The following is a 9,440-nucleotide window of genomic DNA, read 5'->3' on the forward strand; positions in this document are numbered from 1 at the left end:
CCGACGATCAAGTTAGTAAAGATACGGGAGGTAGAATGCACGTAATGTAGAAGTTACTTCTCGCGTAATGGGAGAATTCTGCAATTAATATTGCTCGGGGTAAGTGTTTTTCTTTTTGAGGAGTATTCAATGTGTACAACAAATGTTCCAGCCTCCCATTAATGAGGGTCCTTCCACTATTTATAGTGGGGAAGGGATGGTTTCCCTTTTAGGGTTTAGAGGACATGTGTCAGCAGAGGATTGGAGCCCTGCTGACCAACGGCTGGATGCCACGTGTCACTAGGCCATTGGGCCACGTGTTTAGGGTATTTTTACCCCAAACATTTGCCCCTCACTGGTGCTGACGTGGCAGGGTGCCACGTGGCGCCGGTGAAAGTTTTTTTTTTTTTTTTTTTTTTTTTTTTTTTTTTACAACTCTTCAGATTCTTTTTGAAGGATGGAAAAGCAAAAGGCGAAGAGTCACGACTTTTCACCTTCTGGGACAAATTCTAAAAATAGGAGAAGATGTCCCCCGAGCTCTCATTTACAAACTTTGCCAAATTTCTGAAAATTTGAGAGCAGCCGGCAATTTGAGAGTTGAGAGCATTCGGAGTTGAGATTCGTTGAGAGCAACCGGTCTACAGACCGTCTGGGTCGTTGCAAGCTAGCCAAAGGTTTTCGAGAGGGTAATTAGAGAAACCCAGCCGGATTTTGAACCGCCTGCGTCTTCGCAAGCATCCCAAAGAATTTCAAGATTTTCTTCTAGGTACCGTCTCTATTCTTTCTAGCTTTTTCATGTATTTCCGTTTGAGTCTTTTACTCGTATTTTTGTTCATTGGTCCCATAAGTAGATGGACCCCTTATACCCATACCCGGAACCTAGCTGTGAACTCAGCCGGTTTATTAGTACGGCTGAGTCTAGAACTGGGTCTGCCGCCTCTGTTCTTTGGGACAACCCTTTTTCAACACCCATATCGACCGACTCTGTGTCTGTGCAGGACACAATGGCCAGAATCCGGTCTACTTCCAGAGATCCCAACTACAGAAGTGGGAGCTCAGATGAGCAGCCGCCTGAGGTCCCAGCTTCAGGCGGTGAAGTAGAGCAAGGAGAGGTAGAGCAGAGAGGCTCACCCGGGGGCGCTCCTAGCACCCCGGGTGATAGCATTTTAAACGAAGAGACTGCTCCCCTCCAGGAGACCAGAGAGCAGGTAGGCTCTGATAAGGAGGTCTCCAACTCCCCAGCCGGCTCTGATGCCGGTCACGTTCAAAGTAGCAGTAGCAGCTACTTAACCGAATCTGAGGATAGCGAGGAGGCGGAGAGGCCTTCTTGGGATAATAGGAACGATCCTCTCATGATCGCCGTCTCCTCTAAGGACCGCGAGCTCATGCGGGCTGCGCTGCCAGATTTTATCAAACGGCGGCCGCTGGGGGGTGACTATACAATAAAAATCCCGGCTGCTCTGGGAACAATATGGTGGGAGGATGGACAACAGAACGCGAACGCTTGGTTCGGGTGCTACGAGGCGGCCTTCGTGGCCGGAGTCCGCTTCCCTCTCCACGACACAATAAAAGCCATACTTAGGGGGTATGGCCTAGGTCTCTGGCAATTAACCCCCAACTCATGGGTAAATATTTTAGGGTATATCGCCGCCTGCGAGATGCAGGGCCTCAACCCCGGCTGGGAGGCGTTTGCCCACATGCATTACTTGAGTAGGAGCCCAGGCGGCTGGAGAGCCTGGTATACCTTGACCACCCAGCCCAAATACCTTATGACCTTGGACAAGCCATCCAAATGGTCGGACTGGAAGCACCGGTTCTACTTGGTTAAGGCCCCAACTACGGCAGAGAACAGAGAATTCCGGATCTACAACCGGAAACCAAAACTCTTGGGGACCAAGTGCTGCCTGCCCCCTGTCCCGGAGGATGATAGAGAGACCATCCTTGACTCCGGGTTTTTTGAGTTAGTTCCTGACACCCTCTCATCCGGAGAGATAGTAAGGGTACCTAGAAACTGGGTGCCCAAATATGAATTTTTTAGGGACGAATGCTTCTTGTCTGCTTGTGGTCTAAGCAACATGTTTAAAAAACGTATGTATTCGGAACTCAGCCGGTTTCTTTCGAACCGGATGCTTTTATTTCCTTTCTTATTTATTATTCTAACCGTGTGCCTTCCTCTGCAGAAGAAGCCAAAAAAATGCTGCCCACCGAGAAGACACCGGCTAGGTCGGCTGCCGACATTCGGAAAGCCAATCTCGAGAAAAAACTTGCTGCCCAGGCGGCGAGGAAGGTATAACCGTCTTATCCTTCTCGTTTATTTCAATCCTTTTATCCCATAACTTATATTTTTCTCGTTTACAGGACGGGAAGCAGATGCCCCGGTCCCTTCAAAAACAGGTCAGGCCTCCGCCGACCCAACAAGAGTCTGCATCCAAGGTGCAGAAGACAGCCAACCGGCAAACTACCGGCGGCAAATCAATAAAGGTCCCAGGCGGGCCTGGATCTGCGGATGTGCTTTCTGCCATCCCATTGAGGGCTGCAACCGGTCCTTCTGAAGGCTGTTCGGGCCGCCAAGGTAACTTCGACCTTACACTGCTTGACCTGCCCATGCGGGTCAAGTCTTATTCACAGTCTCGATCGCAGCTGGGGGATTCTCCAATCAGCCGGCAATCTATAGGCAGAGCATATGCGAGTTTCTCACCGTCTGTTTCTGGTGCAGATAATTCTCCCCGCTGGCCGGACGGGGCACAATATGCCCGGGCCATGCTGAAAGCCGTCCCCAGGGACGAGAAGGAGGCGATCCCTGGGATCAACTCCTTTAATGCTGACCGGGTGCTGGTCGACCTGGCCGACGTATGCTCCAACAACCATGCGGTAATTTTCTTGACGTGCATTTTTAAATATGCAGTATTAACCGGCTGTATTTTTGCAGGCTATGCTGCGCGTAGAGGGGCTCAAACGAGCTTATACCCGCAAGTCTGAAGAGGTAAGGAGAAGCAAACGGGTTGTTGATGACGCCCATAATGTTGCTGACTACTCTTTGTACATGCATGGCTTAGAATCTAAATCTATACGCATGGAACAGGCGGAGAAGACCAAGGCCCTCCAACAGCAGATTGATCAGCTGAAAAACCAAGTTGACCAACTGTAGGCGTCCCTGGATGATGCCAATAAAAAGTTGGAGGAACAGAAAGAGCCCCTCCAACGGCTGAGCAAGGCGGAGAGTGAAAATGGCCGCCTTGCCAAAGAGAATGAGCGCCTGCGCAAAGAGGCGGCTGCTGCCAATGAGAACTTCAAGGCCACCTTGGAGTCGGAGCAGGAGAGACTCATTGAAGAGAATGAGCATGACTGTGCAAACCGGATGCAATGGGCGTTTTCCCTCATCCACCCGGAGGCGGACTTCACCGTCTGGGAACTCGCCTTCAAATATTCTGATCTTGCCATTCTGGCCGAGGAGGCGAATGAGCCGGGGCCCGGACCCTATGACGCTTGGGTTAGGGAGGAGATTGCGCGACGGCAGGCGGAGGCTGCTGAAGAGGAAGAAGTTGTTCCTGAAGCCGACGCAGCCGCTCACCCTGATCCAACCCAGAACCAACCGGAAGAGGACCGGTTCACTGTTCGCCTGGAGTAGCAACTACTTCCCGGCCTGCGCGCCTTGCATTATCTTGTAATAGCACCGGATGAGATGGGCTAAGCTGTAATAATTTTTATTTTGAATATTAACATTTTCACCGGCTGAGCCGGCTTTTGAATGCTTTTTATGTTTCTGCACTTCAATACTAGAATTCTTGTTATTTTTTTATACATATTTCTGCGAGGATAACCAAAAGAACCCCGCCGGTAACACTACCGCTTGGGTCTTCGCAAACAGCAAAGAAATTTGCAAAGGTTGCCAAGAGGACCCCACCGGTAACACTGCCGTCTGGGTCTTCGCAAACTAGGCGAAGAAATTTACTAGGGTTGCCAAGAAGACCCCACCGGGAACACTGCCGTCTGGGTCTTCGCAAACTAGGCGAAGAAATTTACTAGGGTTGCCAAGAAGACCCCACCGGTAACACTGCCGTCTGGGTCTTCGCAAACTAGGCGAAGAAATTTACTAGGGTTGCCAAGAAGACCCCACCGGTAACACTGCCGTCTGGGTCTTCGCAAACTAGGCGAAGAAATTTCGACCCAAACCCAAACCGGATGGCGTCTGGGTAATTGCCCCTGGATAGCGTTCTGGGTCTTTGCAAGCAAGGCGACTATGCATATGATATAGCTCGAATATACACTAAGTGCCAACATTAGATTCAGGAGCCAGTCGGTTTATACTGAATTACCGGTCGGGACTTCGCAAAAGAATCACGCCAGATTAGGATGTCCATTCACCGGTTGGGCTTTTGCAAGCATACCCCTGAATGAATTATGGCCTAGACCAAATGTTTTTAGGCCTGCTCTTAGAGAGTCAGGCGGCGGTATTGAGTACCGGCTGTCCTTCCAAAAAGTGAGCCGGCTGCAAGTTTGGGGTTGCTAGCCTGCCCTTTTTTGGTGCGAAGGATCGTCAGGCGGATTTGTCCGCCTGTGTCATCGCTTAGAACAATTTACCACCCAAATGGGAGATGTTCTCTTCGATGAATTCACCCGTATGGGTGTCACCGGATGAAAAAATTAGTTACTGGTGCCGCTTGTGGTAGGCACAAGACATGGCGGCTGTATACAAAATTGAATGATTCTCATTAATCATTTGAAAATTTTCAAAAGATGTACAATACTTAGAAGTAGTATTTTTTGAGGTTATCTACATTCCAAGTTCTTGGCAACTTTCTTCCGTCTGGAGTTTCCAGGCGGTAAGTGCCGTCTCGTACTTCTTCAAAGATCCGGTAGGTCCCTCCCAATTTGGGGTTAATTTGCCTTGTTCATTGGCCCTACCGGTTGCCTCCATTTTGCGAAGCACAAAATCTCCTTCTTTCAAAGGTCTTTTACGAACCCGCTTGTTGTAGGCTCTAGTCATACGCAGACGGTAGATCTCATGACGCAAGGCAGCATTCCCCCTTCGCTCTGGAAGAGCGTCTAATGCCAACCGCATGGCTTCCCAGTTAGCCTCCTCATCATATAACATAATGCGTAGAGTAGGCTCATAATGTTCAATGGGAAGAACTGCTTCAGTGCCGTATGTCATGAGAAATGGGGTCTCACCGGTTGCCCCCTTTTCGGTTGTCCGGATAGCCCAAAGGACATGAGGTAATTCCTCTGCCCATAGTCCACCGGCTCTTTCTACTTTCTTCTTTATCCCGTCTGAGATCAACTGGTTAAAAGCCTCAACTTGACCGTTTGCCTGAGGACGGCCAACGGATGCAAAACAATGGGAAATTCCTTGGTCTCCCAACCAGGTCTTCAGGACAGGCGTTTCGAACTGCGGTCCGTTGTAGAAAACCATGGACATTGGAACCCCGAACTGGGTGATGACGTTTCTCCAGATGAAAGAAATCACGTCTTTCGTTTTAATCCCTTTTACCGCCTCTGCCTCAACCCATTTGGTGAAGTAGTCTACTGCTACAAGAATGTAGGGGCGGCCGCCTGATGCAGGCGTATAAGGTCCCAAAATGTCCATGCCCCATTTAGCAAACGGAACCGGACTATGGATTGTCGTGAGTTCTGTTGCCGGTTGATGTATCAACTTAGCGAATTTTTGGCACTTGTCGCATCTCTTTACTAGATCCATGGCATCCGCTTCAAGAGTGGGCCAGAAGTACCCTTGCCGTCTGGTTCTTCTGGCCAGGGACCTGCCGCCAATATGCGAGGCACAAAACCCCGCGTGAAGATCTTCCAAAACTTCTCTCCCCCTATCCGGGGTTACACATTTCAAAAACGGCTGCAGGTATCCCTTCCGGAGGAGTTCCCCTTGATGCATAACAAAACTTGAAGCACGCTTCTTAAGCGCTGATGCTTCTGAAGGGTCATCCGGCAAGGTACCATCCGTCAAAAAGGACCGGATGGGATCCATCCAGGTAGCAGTTCTGTCCAAGACTCCAATGGGATCATTCTGAATACTTCGTTTTTCAATGACTTCCCAAAAGACCGTCCTAGGAGCATCACCGGAGGCTGATGATGCCAACTTTGAGAGGGCATCCGCCTGATTGTTTTCAGACCGGGGCACCTGTCGCAGATGAAATTCATCGAAGGACCCAGCCTCCTCTTTGACTGCCTGCAAATATTTGATCATAGCCGGATGGGTGGCTTCGTAGTCACCAAGGTATTGGCTAACGATCAGCTGTGAATCTGAGCAGGCGTCGACCTTTCTTGCACCGGCTGCCTTACACATGCGCAATCCGGCTAGCAGGGCTTCATACTCTGCCTCATTGTTGGAGGCTTGGAACTTAAACCGTAGTGCATATTCAAACTTATCCCCTTCCGGGGAATGACAGATAACACCTGCACCACAGCCGTTCACCGTAGAGCTGCCGTCTACAAATAACTTCCAGACCTGATCAGGGTTTTCCGGGTGCACCGGCCTAGTCATCTCGACAATAAAGTCGGCAAACGCCTAACCTTTCACTGCCCGCCTGGGTTCAAAAGTTATCTCAAGGCCTTGTATTTCAACAGCCCACTTGATCATTCTACCGGATGACTCTATAGCAGTCATCGTACGCTTGAGCGGCTGATCTGTGTATACCACAACCGGATGTGCCAAAAAATAAGGCTTCAACCGCTTGACTGCTACGAATAAGGCCAACCTAAATTTTTCGATCATGGGGTACCGGAGCTCAGCATTTTTAAAGACATGGTTGATGAAGTACACCGGCAGCTGAATGCCGTCTCTCTCAGCGAGGAGAACGACACTAAGGGCGTGATCAGAGACGGCTAGGTACATGTACAGAACCTCCCGGGGTAGGGGGCTCACTAGCCTTGGCAAAGAATGCAAGTGCTGCTTAAGCCTCTGGAATGCCGCCTCTGCTTCTTCACCCCATTCAAACCTTGACCTCTTCCTGATTGCCTGGAAGAAATAGAGGCACTTGTCACCTGACCGGCTGAGGAACCTCCCCAATGCCGCCAGACAACCGGTCAACTTCTGGACCTCTTTTACAGTGCGGGGAGACTTCATGTCAATTACCGCCTGTATTTTTTCCGGATTAGCTTCGATGCCTCTTTGGTCAATCAAGAATCCGAGAAACTTCCCAGACTCAACACCAAATACGCATTTCTTTGGGTTAAGCATGACCCGGTGCCGCCTGAGTGTGGTGAAGGTTTCTCGCAGGTCTGCTAGGTGATCCGTCCGTAGCTTGGATTTGACTATCATGTCATCGATATACGCCTCTACATTCCTGCCAATCTGGTCGATAAAAACGGTGTTTATCATGCGCTGGAATGTAGCCGGTGCATTCTTCAACCCAAACGGCATCACCGTATAGCAGAATAACCCCTGATCAGTGACAAAAGCCGTCTTCTCCTGATCTTTCTTCCAGAGAGGTATTTGATGGAAGCCGGAATAAGCATCCATAAAGCTCATTAACGCATGGCCGGCTGTTGAGTCGACTAGGCTGTCAATCTTTGGAAGCGGGTAGCTATCTTTTGGGCATGCTTTGTTCAGATCTGTGTAATCCACACACATCCGCCAAGTACCGTTCGGCTTCTTTACTAGAACGACATTTGCCACCCAATCCGGGTAGTAGCATTGCCTAATGAACCCAGCATCCAACAGCTTTTTGACCTCAGCCGCTGCCGCTTGAGATCTTTCTCCACCATGATCCCTCTTTTTCTGCCTAACCGGCTGCTTTTTGGGATCTACGGCTAGCTTGTGGATAGCAAGATCCGGGCTGACGCCTGGCATCTCTTCCACTTCAAAGGCAAAGATGTCTTTGAATTCCTTCAGCAGCTGGAGCAAGCCTTCTCCCAACCGTTCGAAGGCTACCGTCCTGACCTTGACTGTTCTTTCAGGACGGCTGTCATCTAGGATGACATCAAGGCAGTCACCAGCCGGCTGAGGTCGTTGGTCATCTGACCCTTCCCCGGCTAGTGATTGTTATTTCTCCTTTTTGACGGGTGCCAGTTGGTCCGCCTTTCTTTTCATACCGGCTGCCCTTGGAGCCGGGACTGCTGGGTCGCAGTTATCAATATCTATGGGCTCGCCCTGGCCGGCTGCACCCATAGTTGTCTTGACGTCAGAGAGATAGCACTCTCTTGCCGTCTTCTGGTCCCCGCTTAGGGTACCGACTGTACCATCATCCTTTTGAAATTTGACCAACATGAGGGACGGGATGATGACAACCTTAGATGCGTTGAGGGTAGGACGGCCAAATATCATGTTGTAGGCGGACATCTCCTCCACAACTAAAAACTTGACTATCATGTGGCGTCCTTGCCCCTTTTCACCCAGCCGGATCGGAAGATCTATGCTTCCGACCGGATGCACTACTCCACCCCCAAAACTGACTAGTGGGTGAGGAGCCTGGTGCATGTTACCGGATGTGTACTTGAGCTTGGTCAAGCACTGATAACTGATTAGGTCAGACGAGCTCCCGGTGTCTATTAGGATTCGGCCAACCTTCTGGTTGGCAACCTTGCATTCGATGACGATGGGGTCATCATGAGGCCGCCTGACCTTGCCCTGGTCCTTTTCAGAAATAAGGACCTCAGGAAAGATGTCTTTCGACGCCTGGCCCTCATCCACTAAGTTGACCAGCTTCCTGATGTTTTCTTTGGTGCCCCGGATGGTAGGACCCCCTCCGGCAAAACCGCCTGCTATTGTGAAGATGGTCTCTTCATCCGTCTCGGAGTTTGCTGGGCCGGTTTTTGCCGCCTGCCCTTTCTTGGCCTGGGTATTACCCTTAGCCTTGGGTAGGTAGGATTTTAGGGCCCCCTCATCTGCCAGACGGTCCAATAGCCGCCTGAGGCTATAGCAGCCATCGGTGTCGTGGCCGACATCCTCGTGGTATTGGCAATACTTTCTCTTGTCCCGTTTATTCACGGGGCTTTTCATTTCAGCCGGTTTGTCGAGAGACATCCGGTCTTTGATTTCCAGGAGGATGGTGGAGCAATCTTTTGCGAACTCGTATTTGGGAGCATACGATTCTGACTTCCGCCTGATCTTCTGGGCCGGTTGTCCTGATCGGTCAGCTGCCCAGACCCCTTTTCTCTTTTCTTCCTTTCTTGCCGGCTGATGCTGTTGCCGGCTCTCTTTTTTGTCAGACTTTTTATAATCTGACGGCTGCTTGACAGCACAAAGCTCCGTCGCCTGTATATAGGCTTCAGCTTCAATTAACGCCTCTTGGAGGGTAGCAACCCTCTTCCGGACGAGGTCAAACTTAAAGGTCGACCCATCCTTCAGACCTCGAAAGAAGTCTGTATAGGCCACTTCGTCTGATAGTCCTGGAATCTGAATTCTCATCAGATTGAACCGTCTGACGTATGACCGGAGGCCCTCCCGGTCGCCCTGCTGTATTGCCCCTAGGTCGAGGCTATTCTTTTTGGCAGGAATATTCATTGAG

Source organism: Chenopodium quinoa, unplaced genomic scaffold (assembly GCF_001683475.1).
Source record: "Chenopodium quinoa cultivar QQ74 unplaced genomic scaffold, ASM168347v1, whole genome shotgun sequence".
Classification (NCBI taxonomy): Eukaryota; Viridiplantae; Streptophyta; class Magnoliopsida; order Caryophyllales; family Amaranthaceae; genus Chenopodium; species Chenopodium quinoa.